Source organism: Athene cunicularia (genome assembly GCF_003259725.1).
Source record: "Athene cunicularia isolate RWA chromosome 6 unlocalized genomic scaffold, athCun1 chr6_part1, whole genome shotgun sequence".
Classification (NCBI taxonomy): domain Eukaryota; kingdom Metazoa; phylum Chordata; class Aves; order Strigiformes; family Strigidae; genus Athene; species Athene cunicularia.
Window position 1 is genome coordinate 15,141,201 of NW_020799105.1, and position 16,262 is coordinate 15,157,462.

Below are 16,262 nucleotides of genomic sequence, written 5' to 3' on the forward strand. Positions count from 1 at the left end.
CCCCCCATCTTTCGGCACGTCTCCATTTTCCTACCAGCCCTCACCCTTCTAGTCCAGCAAGGAGGAATTGGAATGAACATTGTCTGAAAATCCACTTAGGCACACCCCTTCCTATGCTTGAGCAAGGGAAACTGTTTAATAAGTGTTTACTCCTGGATATATAGCATTTCATGCAAATGTGGAAAGATTATATTCTCTGTCATCTGTCAGCTACCAGCTCTGACTGAACCATACTTGAACATCCTAAAGGCCTGGGATCCTCCTGGTAAATGTGACTCTTGTCCCCTCTGAACCCCATGGTCATGGTGTACTTTCTTACTTTGGTCAGTGTTTTAATTGGGGCCATTTAGGTCGCCCAGGTGGGGCTCTTCAAATATCAGTGACTTTAGATAATCCTGTCTGCATGAAAGATGAAACAGAATATGTGATACAAGTGTATTTCTGCTTCAAATGTCTGTTTCCAGGAAATATTCACAAAAATAAGTTGGTCTTGCAGTCTGATAACAAAACCAAAATTAAACACACAGTTGGGCTCATGCACATTTCATAAAATCATGTAATCTGATACCTCGTTCTCTACAGTGAATCAGTTTGAAGCTTTTTTGTTCCTAGCATGAGAAATTTCAGTGCAAAAGAGTCAGAGTCTTTGACTTAATCTTCTCACTAAATATTTATAGTTGCAAATGGTAAGATTTGTTCATGCCGTATCTGCACTCTGCGTTTTTTCCCATTCAGATTGGAAAAAGATAACTACATTCGTCATGGAGACAGTTGTATTTTTCTGGAGTCCTTCATTTGTTGGACTCTTTCTTTCCTGTTGAGGTGAAGAAACTTTCTGGAACTCAGTTCCTGTTTGCTTGGCTGGTGCCAACCCTGTCCTGTACTGGACGTGACAACAGTGCTGTATCTCCCCCACCTCTCCAGCCTTCCCTGCTGGTGGTAGTGCTCATGCTGAACGGAGCTGTTCACTGGGACCAGTTGCATCAAAGCACTGGAGCTCTGCCCAGATACTCATAAACAAATGAAATACAATGTGGGATATATATTGTGCAAACTAAAGTAATCAAAGAGAATATTAAAAAAAAAAAAAGATCCTGTTTATTTCTACAGTTGTTGCCTTTCTCCTGAAAAATCACTTGCTTGTGTGTAGCTCGTGTTGCTTTATTACATATATGAAAGAGTAGTGTGGCTGTTGATTGTGTTTTTAACTATTATTTTAAAAGCACCATGATTTTCAACCCAGATAGCCATTACAAATTAGAACCTGGTTCTCTGTATCCTCAGCACCAAGCTGATGATTGTCTTGCCTCAAAAGAGCCAAAACCAAGGTTTCTCTGGTATGATCAGACTGAGCTTGAGCACTTGTACTGCTTCTCTCACTGTGATGGGAAGCTGGAAAAGGAGAGCTTAGTAGTTGAGAATGAAGCTTTTAAAGTAAAACAGGTAAGCATCACTCTAGGTTACTTGCAGAATTGCTGCTGCTCTGTGGTCCATAGTAGTAAGGAAGGCTTATCCAAATATGCGGCCTTTATATATTTATTATATATAATATCATGCAGCCTTTTAAAATGTGCATAGATTGCTTGAAGTTAAGATTCTGCTTCCTCAGACATGGTGCTAATCCTTGGGTTTGTGCAGAATTTCTCTAGATATTACTTCTGTTGTGGATTTAGGGCAAAGACATTCAGGGTTTCCCAGCCAGCATATCTTTTGAAGGCATTATTTTAATTACATTGAAATCCTGTATTGTTGGTGCTGCCCTTCTCTCTTCTCAAGTGCCTGGAATGTGTTGAAGAGTGCTGGATTGCTTTTTGCCATTTTCCCTTTCTGATGCCCCTATCATGGGAACAGCTTACTGGCAGTAGATAAGTTTCTGTATCTCGTTCCCTGTCAAATTCCCCGGTCCGTGTGATAAAGCAGCTTCATGCGAGGCAGAAGGAGGCAGAGGACAGCATTCATGTAAAGTCTCTGATTGCAGCAGGGGTCAGAGTAGCTTGGTGGACATCTCCAGAAGGAATTGTAGGGAATGGGTGCTGCTAAACAGAGAGAAGCGCTGGAGATCTGGAGTTCACCAAACAAAATACTTGTCCTTTTTCAGTTGACACAAGCAGGATGTTAAGAGTACAGACTGTGTTATCAAATCCTGTTAATTATGAATTAATGAAGAACAGCTCTGCAAAAAAGAGTTGATACTACAATTATTCAGTAGCTTGTGACATGGTGATCAGATTTTCAGCTCTTTCTACATGATGCTGGAATTAAATCCAAAAATGTTGATTCAGAATTGCAGAGTGGCATATTTTAAATCAGTAAGCTTATAACTACAGGAGAACAGATCTAGCTTAAAATTAAATACTGTTCCTAAAGGTCAAAATCATTCTGTTTTGCTAGCATTATAACTATTAACAAAATGGGACTAAATATGTCACCCTATCTCTACCACACTGTACTTAAGTTTTTGTAATTGCTCCTTAGTTTAGGAGTAAGTCTTGTACTTGATGGCTTAAAAATGCCAAATCTTTGTGAGCATAAAAATATGGAGCTACATGTATATCAGCTCCTCACTGTGACTTTACAGTGGAGATTTTGGGGGTTTTATCCAACCTAGTTTGGTTTGGCTTTGTTCATAAACTGAGTGGAGTGAAAGAGGAATAAGTGTTTAAAATTGAACTTTTTCCAAAGTAGTTCTAAGCCTTAAAACTCTCCCACTCAATACTGATTTAATAATTTCAACAACAGTGTGTGGTTTTAAGTTTTTATTTTTTTCCCTTTGCTCATTGAACTGTATTCAGTAATGATGACTCCTTAGCAAATGTTGATATTTAGAAAGTCAGTTTAATAGAGCTTTTTGTTTCCCCTCTGCTGAAGCTGGATTCACTTCTTAACAGTTCAGCTGTAGTAACATGAGGGTTTTCTCTGACTGCTAATGACCAGTGACTCTTCATAGAAAATAATCTGTTAAATGTGAAACTAGTTTTAAGATTTGCCTTAGTTGTGTACCTTGGCATGTCGGGTTAAAACAATGTCAGTCGAGTTATTTGCAACTGATGTTCTCTTAATTCTGTTTCTTCTGAAGGGCTTATGCTGTTAACTCAGACTTTCCAACACTACAGTCTTTGCTGATTATCAGTGTGGAGTGCTAGGAAATGTGACTTGTGTTGTTGTCATCTTTAGGTTGAGGAGAGTCTTGGTTGAAGGGGGATGGGGGTAAAAAAATTGCTAACGTAGTGTGAGTCTGATTTCTTTATGCTTTGCGCTGGGGAACTGTTTTCAGTGATCAGTAGTTGCTGCTGTTGCCCAGCGCCTATGCCTTAACATAGAGATGTGCAGGGTTTCATGTCTAACAGTTCCGTTTGAAGCTTGTCTGTGCAGGTAATTGGAGTAACCTATAATTAGTTCTCTTCATTTTAAGTTCAATTTATCCATGTTTCTGGATTAACAGCAGTGCAGCTACACAAATAAGTGAGTGTTGATCGCTGAATCAAACGTGTTTATTCTCAGATAACCATCTTTAAGAATGGCACTAGACCATTTATACTTGACATAGGCCGTAATTTAAGATTGAGTTAATTCTTCTAATAAGCTAAAGCAGTCAAGCCCCCAAATATTACTGAAACAACAAAACAAAGCCATTTGTTTGCATTCTGTTTGCAGTCTTTGACTATGTGTTCCTTAAAAAGAAATAATTATGAAACACATGGTATTATGAAACATATTGTAACTCACAAGAGTTCCAATCCTGGTTATAATACATTGAACAAACTATTCTGAGGTTTAGAGTAGTAACCTACCATGAAGGCATGGAAGGAGGTAATTTCATGAGCATTTTCTTCCTCCAAAGGAGAAAGCCTGTCAATACTAGTCTTAAAATTTGTAGAAGTCAGTAACTTCAGGAAATATCAGTGTTGCTTTCAGTACATTGGTGTATGGGGTCTGGGATAGCAAAGCTGGTTCTTACCTGACTCCCAATAAGTATGTTCACATGGTTGAACTGAAAGTTCACTAGTAGCATCTGACCCGGGGAACTGAACGCTGCAGTTCCCGTGACAGACTTCTGCCTTTGCTAGTTGTAAAAGTGAGAATGCTTTTTATAAGGAAGTTGAAGCTTTCAGGTATTAAACCAACTGTTTAAAGACGCTGAATTAGAAGCCAGATAAAATACATACTGTCTATCAAAGACTTCCAACTTTTTTTTTGTTGCTACTTTTCATTTGTAAGAGGTAAGAAGGGGTTTATAGCAGAGTTAAGGAATCTCTTAGAAACAAGGAGACATCTTTCAAAAGTTGAAGTTTTCTCCAAAGAAAATAGAAAAGGGGAAAAAAAATCCCTTTCACAAATTAAATTTTAAAGTATAATAAGTCTGGCCAAAAGATATTCTGAGAAACAATTTGCTAAAGATATGAAAGCCTACAATAAATCATTTAAATTGAATCATTTCAAGTACATCAGAAATGGATGTCCTGCCAGACAGACTGGAGAGCTGAATGATGACTGAAGTGTAAAAGAAGTGCTCAGTGAAGATAAGGAGCAGAATGAAAGCTAAATCATTTGTATCCCAGTTGACTTTCCTGAGAGATTTTAATGCAGGAGCTTCACTTTGTAGGTCATGTTTTGAGAATTGGTCTCAAATTGAAATGTTGGTAGAAAATTTTTAGAACCTAAAAAAAAAAAAAGGCAAATTGCCAGGAGTAGATAACATTTGCCCAAGAGATCTTAAGGTAACTGCATGTGACAACACTGATCTGGCAACTGTGATCTGTTCCTGCTGTAGGATCAGAGGCAGGAAAATAGGCAAACACAATTTCAGTGTATTAAAAGCATTCCAGAAATAGTCAGGGTACCGCAGACCAGCAGGTCTGTACAGGCAAGTTGGTATGTTTCATTAGGAACAAAGACCACAGAATTGGTAAACATGTGAGCATATATGATTTATCTCATGATTTGAGGAAAGCGCACACGTACATTTCAAATAGATGGCCTTTAGCCTTATGGTGGGACATGCAGTTAATTGGAGCTCTGTCCTCTCCTTCAGGTTGCAGAATTGAAACTGCCAGTGGTTTCAAATGCAAGATCATTTGTTCTGTAATCATGTAACCTTATGAAAAATATACTTACTTAATAACCAGAAATTGTATACTATTGTGATGGTTTGACCTTGGCTGAATGCCAGGTACCCACCAAGTCGCTCTATCTCTTCCCTCCCTTCCCCCTTTTTCTCAAAGGGCAAAAAGGAGGAAAAGAAGATAGGAAAAAAACAACCCTTGTGGGTAAAACAAAAGCAGTTTTAATGTAAGCAAAGCAAAGGTCCATGCATGGAAACAAAAAGAAGACAGATTTATTCTCTATTCTCCATTAACAGGTGATGTCGGGCCTTCTCAGGAAGCAGGGCTCCAAAATGCGTAGTGGATGCCTCAGACGACCAAGGGTCACACACACCCACACACACACCCTTCCTCCTTTTTCCCAGCTTTATGCTTGAGGAGACATCGTATGGTGTGGAATATCCCTTTGGTCAGTTTGGGTCAGCTGTCCTGGTTCTGTCCCAAGATCTTGCCTACCCTGTCCCACTGAAGGGGGGGGGGAAGTTGGAAGGACCCTTGGTGCTGTGTAAGTACCACTTAGCAGTAGCCACAACACCAGGGTGCTATCAACACCCTGCCAGCCCCCAACATAAAACACAGCACCGTGAGGGCTGCTATAGGGGAAATCAATACTGGCTCAGCCAGACCCAGTACAACTATATAGCAATGTAACTTTTTGTTAAATTAGGTGGGTGTCAATAAATAATTGGATGATAACAAATAGGGGACTGAAATTACCTGTGTTGCGTCAGGCACGCCAAATGACCAATACGTAGTCAAAATCTGTCACTGCTGACATCCATTAATTTAGATGTAAATGTTTGTTCAGTTTTGGTCAAATTCTGACCACCAGATATAGATGAAGCTTAGTTTGTGGTGAATGTGCCATGCTCACTAAGTAGATTCCTATGAAATCTGCCAGGTCTGAATTTTCTCCTGCCTTGCATCCAGTCTAACTCATGCCAATCACGTATGGTGTGACACTTTTTTTTTTTTTTATTTATTTTTTTTATTTTACATTCCTGATAACACCCACTTCTTGGTAAGAGGATACAAAGTGAAGGAGGTATAGTGTCATCAGATACAAGGGTTCAGGAAGAAAGATTCTTTGGACTAATAGTGGCTTCATGCAAGTTTTTCCATGGATACAGCCTCTTTAAGGTGTTTAACTTTGCATGTAGACTGAATACATTTTAAGTTTCTTCCTAGTAGTTCTTCATAAGTGTACGAATTCATGAACTGAAAGAGGAAATGGGCATTTTATGAACTTCACTTTTTCTGTAAAAGAGAAAAATACCTGATTAAAAGAAAGAGCGGTTTGATACACTTGTTTTGGTGATGATTCCCTTGAAGGAGTAAAGAGCTGCACAAATCAATACATCTGTGTGCTGTGAGGATTTTTTCAACTACTTAACATCCTAAGCAGGAACAACTTGCATTTCACCAATTCTTTGTAAAGTTGCTGATGACCTCTGTGTGTTTGAAAAGACAAGTAACTGTGGGGAAAAATAACTGATTTGTGTAGAAAAATTTAATACCTTCACGATGGTGAAATAGCTTTATGATGAAACATTTACTAGAACAGCTGAAAGACCTTCTGCATGTCAGCTATATACCAATTTTGTACCAGGGAATCATAAAATGAGGAAAGGTTACTAAAGAGGTCGAGTTACTTCCACAGAAATACTTTCTGTGACCATATCCATAGGGCTTTGTGGAGATACACTGTAGGTAAATTTGTGCTATTTTCTTTAAAGCATAAAATACCAAGTTTGCACCGCTGTTGTTTTGCACATGTTGTGTCATACAGAAGAAAGCATATGTTTGTAGGTGGGTACTTGCATGATTTAGAGAAGTATTCAAAAATCCTTTCATCTTCACGGTAACTTACAATGTCGCACGTTTGCCATGAATCATGCCAATTCAACCCCAGATCATCTGGCTGTCATATAAGGAGGTGAGCTTAAATTAGCTTTTACCAAGTACATTTCAGTGCAGCGCATTCAGTACATTTCACTGCAATAAACTCTGTATTGCAGTGAGTATAGCAAGGTGCTTGTAGTGCAAGTGCTGATGGATGTGAGGGGCTTGTTATTGCTTTAACTCAACTTTCAACATGGATTGTTAAAAGGATTTTCAGTATAAAGGAGTACTTTGCTTGTTTACGTGTCACGCTAACATTGAATTGTAAAGACTTCAGTACCACTGATGTCCAGAAATGTGAGTTGTGTAATGCATTTGCTAACTTTCTGGCTCGTTTTTCTTTCTTGACAGCAATAATGAAATACAGAAGACAGTCTTTGAGATTTCCATTAGCTTCAAGAATTTACTGGGAGCTGGAGGGAAAGCATTACCGTTGCTTTAAAAATATTTTATGGAACTTGTTAAACACCCTTTTCTCTTAAACTTGTTTGCTTTATGTAGTCTCCATGGATGTACATTTTCCTATTGAAGTAAATTTGTATTTCGATCACAAACCCAATAAAATTTAAATTATTACGTTTCCACCATTCCTCCTCCCCTCACTTTTCATCCTACTCCATTCCCTGCATGTTGCCTTTTTTTTAATTTAGATTTTTTTAAGAAATTGGACATGTATTTTTCAATTAACATTTGTTATGTTAGCAGCTCCTGCACTTGCTATTCTGAAAGCTTATTTGTGCCTGGTGGCATTTTCTCACAACATATTTTAGTCTATGCTCACACTACTGTTGCCAGATCTTGGTATATAGTTGTTGCCACTAGGTTCTCATTTTATGCTGTGTTGTATTGCAAAATTAGTCTGTGATATGGCTTGTTGACTGGAGCAATGTAAAAGCCCCCTTTGCCTCTCAAATTAGTGAGATGCACAGAAAAATGTACTACCCATTGTGCTGTATGAATTGCAAGAATTTAATGAGTAGGTGGTTGTTTGTTTTTGTGGTTTTTTTTTTTAGATCCACCACTTGCTATTTTTTTCCCCTTGGTGTTTAAAATAGTTAAGTGATCTTTTCTTGTTACGTGTTTCCTCGGCCTTGTGTATAGCTTGCTAGTGTTTTAGAGCAGCATGTGTCTTGCATAACTTGAGATGTCTGCAATATGGATGTCTACTCCTGAATTACGTGCCTCTTGTAATCACTGCAAGTCTACAGTGAAGTCTAGAAAATGACTCACTTCATCCTAGAGAGAGATTTAAATTAGATAATGAATTCAAATGTTATGTAAATATCTAAAGTTAGACAAAAAGAATCTCACTTTAGGACCTAATGAATTCACGAACACAAATGTTGAACATGAAGATGTTATTTTCAGTAGTTCATACATAATATGAATGATAAATGAAAACTATTACTTTAACACTTAGGAATTTTCCTTTCAGACTGGGAACTTTCAGACATTGAGAAACTTTGTTCCTCATTCGAATTCCAGGGGAAAAAAAAAATTAAATCATCCCAAGTGACTCTCAGATTATTTAACAATAAGGTATGAACTCTTCTTGAAAATTTGTCGTTAACCATTATGTAGTGTATTTCTAGTCACTATCAAGCATCTTCCATATTTCAGTAACTGTTCCAATGTATGTGATATATATTGCCTATTCATTCATGTGGGCGCTTTCTCAGCATGAGTGAATGCAGCTTCCTCCTGTTACAGTTGAATATGATAAAATAGAGATTTTTCTGAACCCATTTTGTATTATTTTAGTGTGCAATTCGTTGCTGTAGCAAATCTGAGTGTTATGCACCACTTAAGACCTCACTACTATTCACCCATGTCTATTCTGGGATGTAGGTGCTACACAGGCTTGGAGCTCTCTCTGCATCTGAATTTTAGCCTTAGTCACTGAAATTGATTTCCAGCTTGAAGCATCATGTCTAAATTTAAATCATAAATCGTTAAGAGCAGACAAATTGTGGTATTTGTTTCTGGGACGCATCCTCCATGTTTTTAAGCAATGCATAGATCCTAGATAGGTTTGCTGCACAAGAAAGAATTTTGCTCTGAAGAAGAAGAAAAAGTAAAAAGAGGCTGATCAGTGAACAGTTGAGTTTTAGTTAGCCAGCTGGCATACAGACACCTGCAAGATTCACTTGAATGATTTATATTTGTAGTACTCAGCTGAGTTTCACTGATGCAGTGAAATTTACTGTTGTCACTTTTAACATCTATCAATATTTTCTCAGCCTTTAAACAAAATACTGCTGAAAACTGAGCCTGAGAAACAATTTTGAAATCGATAACTACTCCCTTAAAATCCATTCTAATAAATATGGGTGGGGTGAAAGACACTTCTAAGCTACATCATTTTTTAAGGTAGCTACAGTACTGTCACCATCCCTTAGTTCGTGGAAATATCTTAGATTTTGAGGTAGGCCTAATAAAGTTTTTAATTCTTCTGGGATTTTTAGATTCAAAACTTTTCTGTGTTTTGCTGTTTCAGTAGTTTTTGCCTTGTATTGCCCAATGTTTGGGACAAGTAGTATATTAAGTAATACATATTATTTGTATTGCAGTACTTCATGTGGAAAGAACAGTCTTGGGAGAGCTGGCCTATATGCCTTGGAGGTCTTGGCCTTGCTCAGTGTAACTGCTGCTGTGTGCCCTTGCTTCCACCTCCTTCCCACCATGCCTTCTTTCTCAATGTAAAACTGGATTGATCACATACAGAAACTTTTTGTGTATGTTTCTAATACATGAGAAAGTCAGCTTTTGCTGTGTCAGGCAGTAAGCAATGTGAGAAATCATCTCTCTGTGGTTTTGTCCGATGCTGAGCAGCTAAAAGTGAAATAATGGAAGAATTATGAGTGCTGTTCTTGCTTTCAAGCAGCGGTGGAACTATTCCTGCAAGAATATAGTGAGATTGTTTGCAGTCTAATGCATGCTATAGTTCTGATTTAAACAAATTGTGCTACTTCTGTTTAGCCATTATTGAGTCGTTGATTCCAAGGAAGTAAAAAGAGAAGGTATTTTAAGCCATTTGTACAAATTCATACTTTCCAATGTACCATAGGATTTGGATTTACTTTCCTTAGGAAACTGTAAATTACTGGAAGTCCTCTGCTTTTGTATTTTCCCAGTGATAACACTGCATTCTTGTGTAGGTGTTTCAGAGATAATACCGGTCTTCCAGATGCATAGGTCTAAACTTTAGAGATCCATATTAAAAAGTAATTAAAAAGTAATGTTTAAATATTTCATCAGTCTTGTTTTCTAAAAGAATATTGTTCTTACAGTTGTTTCATTACTGTATGGACACAGTATCACAGTCTGATTTCTGCAGAGTGTGTTTCCACACACTGGGACACAAGCCTGTAGTTTTAGCAGACACAATTTATTCAGCAAAATATGCAAGATGGTGCTTCAGCACGGCTTTTTGTAAAGGGAATAGCCCTTTGGTAGTTAATTCTTACCTTAGGTACTGATCTGGAAAGTTAAGTACAAATATTTTCTTATTAGTGTTATTCTTCTGAATACCTGTGCAGTTTGAGATGTGGCCCCTGGTTGAGTGGTCCAGCAACTCAAAGGGTGACCTGCTGTTACTAAAGATCAAAGGAGCTTTTTTTAACCAGTGGTGGTGGATCTGAAGAATAATATGCCAGTAATATATATTAGAAGAGTCTTGCTGTGTGTGGCTTTGCCCAGCAAAAAGGAATCCATATGGATAATTCAGAATTTTTAAATTTGGCCTGGCTTGAGCTAAGGGAGGGAAAAATAGGTGTTATTTTTGTTTTTTAAATATGTTAGAGGAAAAAGATGAGCTGTGCTTGTAGCCTGGTGAGTTTATTCCAGAGTGGGATGAAATTTCCAGGTGCTCAGCAGGGCAGGGTTTGTAGATGTTATCAATAGCATCCCCCTTTTATATACTCCATGCCTTTCCTGAAATCCCAGGAGTGGCATGAGGGGATTTTATTCATAGGAAACTATCTAAAGGGCTGAATTCTGCCTTAAGTTCTGGAGCTTCAGGGCTCTAAGCATTGGTAAGATTACTTACCAATAGTACTAATTACCAATCAGTAGTGATTATTTACCAATAAGTCTTACTCTAGTATAGATGGAGTCAGGTCTCTAGCAACTTTATTGTAAAAGTGCTGATCCCAAGTAAAAGGAACGGCTTTTGTGAAGTGTCCCCATATCTACCTGTTTGACAACAGCCAATGTAGAAACATCTTGGCAGAGCTGCTGTAGACATGTGTGTTTCTGAGACCATCCCACCTTGTCTCTGCCAGTAAGTGACAGTCGTGTCCATTCTGCACACTGAGCTTGGCTTTGCCAGCAGCTCCCCATCCCCACCTCCTGCTGCCCTCTCCCCCAGATAACTTTATGCTCATAATACAGATATGCAGCACTCTGGTCTGGATTTCATTTCTTCTTCAGCTCCATGTGATCTCGCGCGCATTCCTAACGCGTTACCAGCAGCCCGTGTCTCTGAAAGCGCCGTATCAGCTTTCAGTGGCAAAAGCTCAGAGAGGAAACAGGCGGGTTCCTCCATGTGCAAACAGCTGGGCAGTTGTGGATGGAATTAAATACACTGGCTATGTTTTTTCTTCTCCTGTCATTTCCTTTGCAGCTGTGAAAGGCAAGTTTTTTAGGCTTTGAAAATGGCTCAGACCTTCTCAGTGGTAGTGATGCAAAAGTACTGAAATATGTACACTCATTAGGATTTGCATACAAAATAAAAAGTATCCTAAGCTGTAACAACCAGCGCTGTTTACATCAGTATTCAAATTCTAACCACGCCTCCCAAAAGTAATTTCTGACTTTCATTTTCCAACTTGAAAAAATCTGTTAGGGAACATTTGGTTTTCTGAAAGCAACAGCAGTATTTTCTTAAAACAGGAGTCTGAGGGTGAGCATTGAAAGTAATGTGTTCTGAAAATTATTGTCTTCAATCTACAGTCTCGGAGCTATTACATCAAATGGACTGATGCTGCTTTAGCCAAATGTGAAACGGTCAAGTTGCTCAAAGTCATGTTCCAGGCCAGCAGTTATGGGAAATTTATCACGGGGCTGGAAAATGCGCATGTTATCAACAGGACTGCATGTCTGCCTCGAGGCTTCACCCAGCTCATAACAATGCAAAAACAAACCACCCATCACAAATCAAAAAATGCTGTCAAAAGTAGATTCTGAGCACTAATGGTGTCAGAAACTGCTGTTTGCTGGGTTTAGTTGTAAAATCAGTGGAAAAATTTGTAGTATCTATTGTTGAAGATAATATTTTGTTAGCTTCCACCCTGTAAGTACCACAGATTTTTTTCCCCTTGTTTATTAAGCTCTTCTAAATGCACTTTTGTTTTATGGAATTGTTACACCTCCCATACTAGCAAGTTTATGCTGCCATGCAGTTTATTCAGGGGAACATCTATAAGCTTCTTTGCCAAAATACTTACCACTATCCTAGGGATTCTACTGATACGCAGTAATTGCATACAGTATATTTATAAACAGTCTAATATGTAGACTGGGTTGTTTATTTAAACAAATGCTAGAGGAAGTTTTTGTTGTTTTAAGACCTGATCCTAATAACTAAATAAATGAAGTTCTACAAATATGCTGAAAATGTCCCCCGCCAGCTTATGTCATGCAATTACTTCTACCACAAGATGAGTATTTCAAAGGTCCCACTGAAACCAGGACCATTATTCCATTATTTGTGGTAAGAAATAATATGCAGAGTGAGGAAGGGTTGACAGACCAAGATCTTAAAAAAAAAAAAAAAAAAAAAAAAAAAAAAAAAAATAGAAAATAAATTTTTTTTTTTTTTTAAATTGTGCAACTCTTGAAAGGAGCTAGGCTTTCAGTCAGAGCACCCACATCAGCCAAACTCTTCCAGACATCTGTGTGACTATACTTGCAGCAAATACTAGGGAGTGCATCCTGATTTTTTTTAGCCTTTCATGCAAGAGATTTCTGCTGCAAACTTGCATCTGTCATGGCTAATACTGCGCAAGGAGACACCATACCAAGCCTGACTCACATGGCACACAGGAAGTTTAGCTGTAGTAACTAAATTGTAAATCTGCATCAGAGTGTCAAGTATACTCAAACACTGACTGTTACTTCAGAGAATAGAGCCTGCCTGTTTCAAAGACTTCTGGTTTTTACAGCTGTACAAAAATTAAGTATTTCATAAGTTGTATGTTACATGTATGTGTATATGTGTGTTCATATTTTGTTTTAAATATACATGTATTATAGGCACACTGTCCTGTATATGTCATGCTAAGTACTTTTTTGGCAGGTAACAGAAGTTATGGAAACAATTAAAATTCCTGTGCAACACTGGATTACTTATTTGTTTGGAAGAGTGGGTGTTGTTTTGGGGGGAGGGAAAAAAAAAAAAACAACACAGTTCTGTACTTTAAAACCAAAGTGTAAGAGCATTCTGGAGTGTTTTTAGCAGAAAGCCTTTTTGTCAGTTTGTGTTTTGACAGAAAGATCTGAATATCAGGAATACAGTTCTGTGTTTTGTACTCTGATGTGTCTTAATAAATATTTAAGAAATGAGAGCTGCAGTTGTTTTTGTGGCCAGTAATCAATGTGTTCATTTCAAGGCACTAAACAATGTAGGAGAACCATGATCTTAACTGCCCTGTAGCGCAAGTTGTTAAAGTTTAGTAACTGGTTGCTTTCTGCTCTGGCTTCGTGTTATTTCCTAATTAACTTTAATCTAGTGCCTGTCTGACTGAGAGATTAAAAGTGACAAAAAACCCAACCAGTTTTTAAGAACTTCATATAGTAGCTGGGCAATTTAATTTCATCTAACAGTGAATATCTTGATCCAGAGAGTCTGCAGCTGCATTTTCCTATGGGTTACATGACAGGTTGCTAGAATGATTTGCTTTGCAAACCTGTAAATAAATGAGTTTGTGTTTGTGAATCTTTTAGCTGTGGTTTCTTTCTCCACCCTTTTCTCATGAATAAATATGAAAAATATTTAGGACAAGATTTCTCTCGACTTGCCACTTCTGATGATATCTTTTTCAACTATGGTCTTTGTATATATGTACTTCTAAAACAATTTGGAGGTGTGGTGCGATGTGCTTCCTTGGAGGGAGGAACACTGTTAGTAAAGATTACTAATTCTGTGAGAAGAGTCAACCACACAGAATGCTAATATTGTAGCTGGGAGGAGTCCGTGGCTTTGGTGCTTAACTCCCTTGGGTTTTGCCAGACAGTGACTTGGAGCAGAGCAGTGTTTGGTCACTTATGGTGAAACACTGAAAAGATTTTAATCTTCTGACAATAGACATCTCAATATACAAATAAGTTCAGTGTCTTAATCAGCCACCTGACTTGCTACGTGAAGTAATTACATACAATCAATAAATATTTCAGATTGTTCTGCATATGACTTACAAGCCTTAGTTGACTAATCAAATACACAATTTGGCAGTACTAAAGCTCGAGACATCGTTGCGTGAACTTTGTGTAAGAGTGGGTTCATTCAATAAAAAAAATAAAAGAAGCATTTAAAGAGCCTTTTATTCCTGTCATAAAGATGCTTTGTGCTATTGCTGTTGTGTATTTGACAGAATGGTTGGGGATGGATGCTGCAGAAAGTTGTCTTGTATTTTGATTGTCTTCTGTTTCAGACTTGTGTGATTTTTATCGGCAATGTCGTGACATGACTGGTGAGTTAAAATTTCTGTGTTTGATGGGGGTTTTCCAGTGTAGTTAGAATCTGTGTAATCCATAAATCAGTTACTCAGGTTGCCTCAGTTGTTCTGTATATTACTCTTTTTTTTTTTGAGGAATGTGATGTGATTTTCATTCCACTTAAGTCAAGGAGAACTCCATCCTTGGTAGGACTGAGAGCAGGCTCAGAGTTTTGAGTATACGCTGGCAGCTAAAGTGAGCACAACCATATCAGGCACAGGGCTGATTCTGCTGTGGTGCACCATGATTTGCTGTACTGGCCTTCAAGGTTTTAATTTTAACTCTATGGGGGGAAAAAAAAAAAAAAAGTTTGGGTTTGTTTTTTGTGTTTGGGTGTTTTTGTTTTGTTTTTTAACAGCTGAGCTACAAATAGGTATGTAATCTTGATTTAATTTGGAAAATACATTTTAACATGTGGCTCTAAAATGCAACATAGCACTAGTCATGAAGTTACAGCAACTGTTGCACTGTAGTTCCCTATCTCAGTTTATTCTGTCAAAATAATTCAACTTCTGCGAGTATGTGTGCTAATGGACTTTTATCATGTGTGTAAGTAGTAGCACACTAGATACTCTCCTCTGTTAGTCATTGCAGTAGGAGATAATAGAGAAGTCTGTTCTCATTTAGAGCTATAGCAGAATGCATGAAGCAGCCTTCATTAACGTATAATACCATTGAATGTCTTGGATTACATCAGATAGATTTCTTATGATAAACACATGACCAACTATTTTAAAATTGCCTTTGAAATTCAATTTTCTGGTGTCCAAGAAGGAAAAAGGCAAGGCATCTACGTATTTTAAAATGCATAAACTTGAACTGGGGAGAAAAGATGAAGAAAAAGCTTCTAATTTTTAGTAGGTTAATCATGCTTTCAACAGTTTTTTCTTAAATGCAGTTTTGACATATGCAGTATTAATCTTAAAGTTTTGTGAGGGCATGCAGAGCTTAGTCTAGGAGTCTGATATTCAGTTCTGCATTTAGGGTTTTTTTCATTGTTTCTGTATTCTGGCACTCCACTGTTTCCTTGCCTCACTGAGCACTGAAAGGGACATAAATTGACAAAACTAGATTTTTCTGACTGGTGCAGGGGAAGCAGCCTGAAAGATAAACTTTAACCTATCATCCTGTCAACAAATTTGCATTGTTATAGAAGTAAGAATTTATATACTGTGGAGTCAAGAATAGTATGCAGGGACAAGGCATTAAGATAAAAAAGAAAACACACGTTTAAAGTTATGTTTTTCAGCCTAAAAATAGGAGCTAAGCATCCCGCTATCAGATTTGCTTTTCCATAATTTTGCCATAAGAGAAGTTCTGAATGTTTTTGCTGGCCTAAAGCGAGGAAGTTCTGACTGTGACAAAATTTGAACAAATTCATGAGAAACTTACGAAAGAATTTGGCGTATCACTGTGGTTTTGGGATGGGTAGCCTCTCTTAGCAGTCTATACTGTGTCTTCAGTATGTCACAGTTCAGTTATGCAACCTTGGGAAATTTCTCGCTCACTGAATGCACTCGTCCTTATTAAGGCTAATGGGAG

At 37.8% G+C, this 16,262-nt stretch overlaps 1 protein-coding gene across 6 annotated transcripts in view; it reads left to right on the plus strand.

The window, feature by feature from the left end:
- ADD3 (adducin 3) overlaps positions 1-16,262 on the plus strand; it is a 104,959-nt gene that overhangs the window by 38,227 nt on the left and 50,470 nt on the right. The window contains exon 3 of one of the 6 annotated variants that reach the window (XM_026851159.1): positions 14,657-14,695. The exons of the other annotated variants lie outside the window; for them this stretch is intronic. The gene's annotated coding sequence lies outside the window, so the exon portion shown is untranslated. The remainder of the gene's footprint in view (positions 1-14,656; positions 14,696-16,262) is intronic. 6 annotated transcript variants of the gene reach the window in all.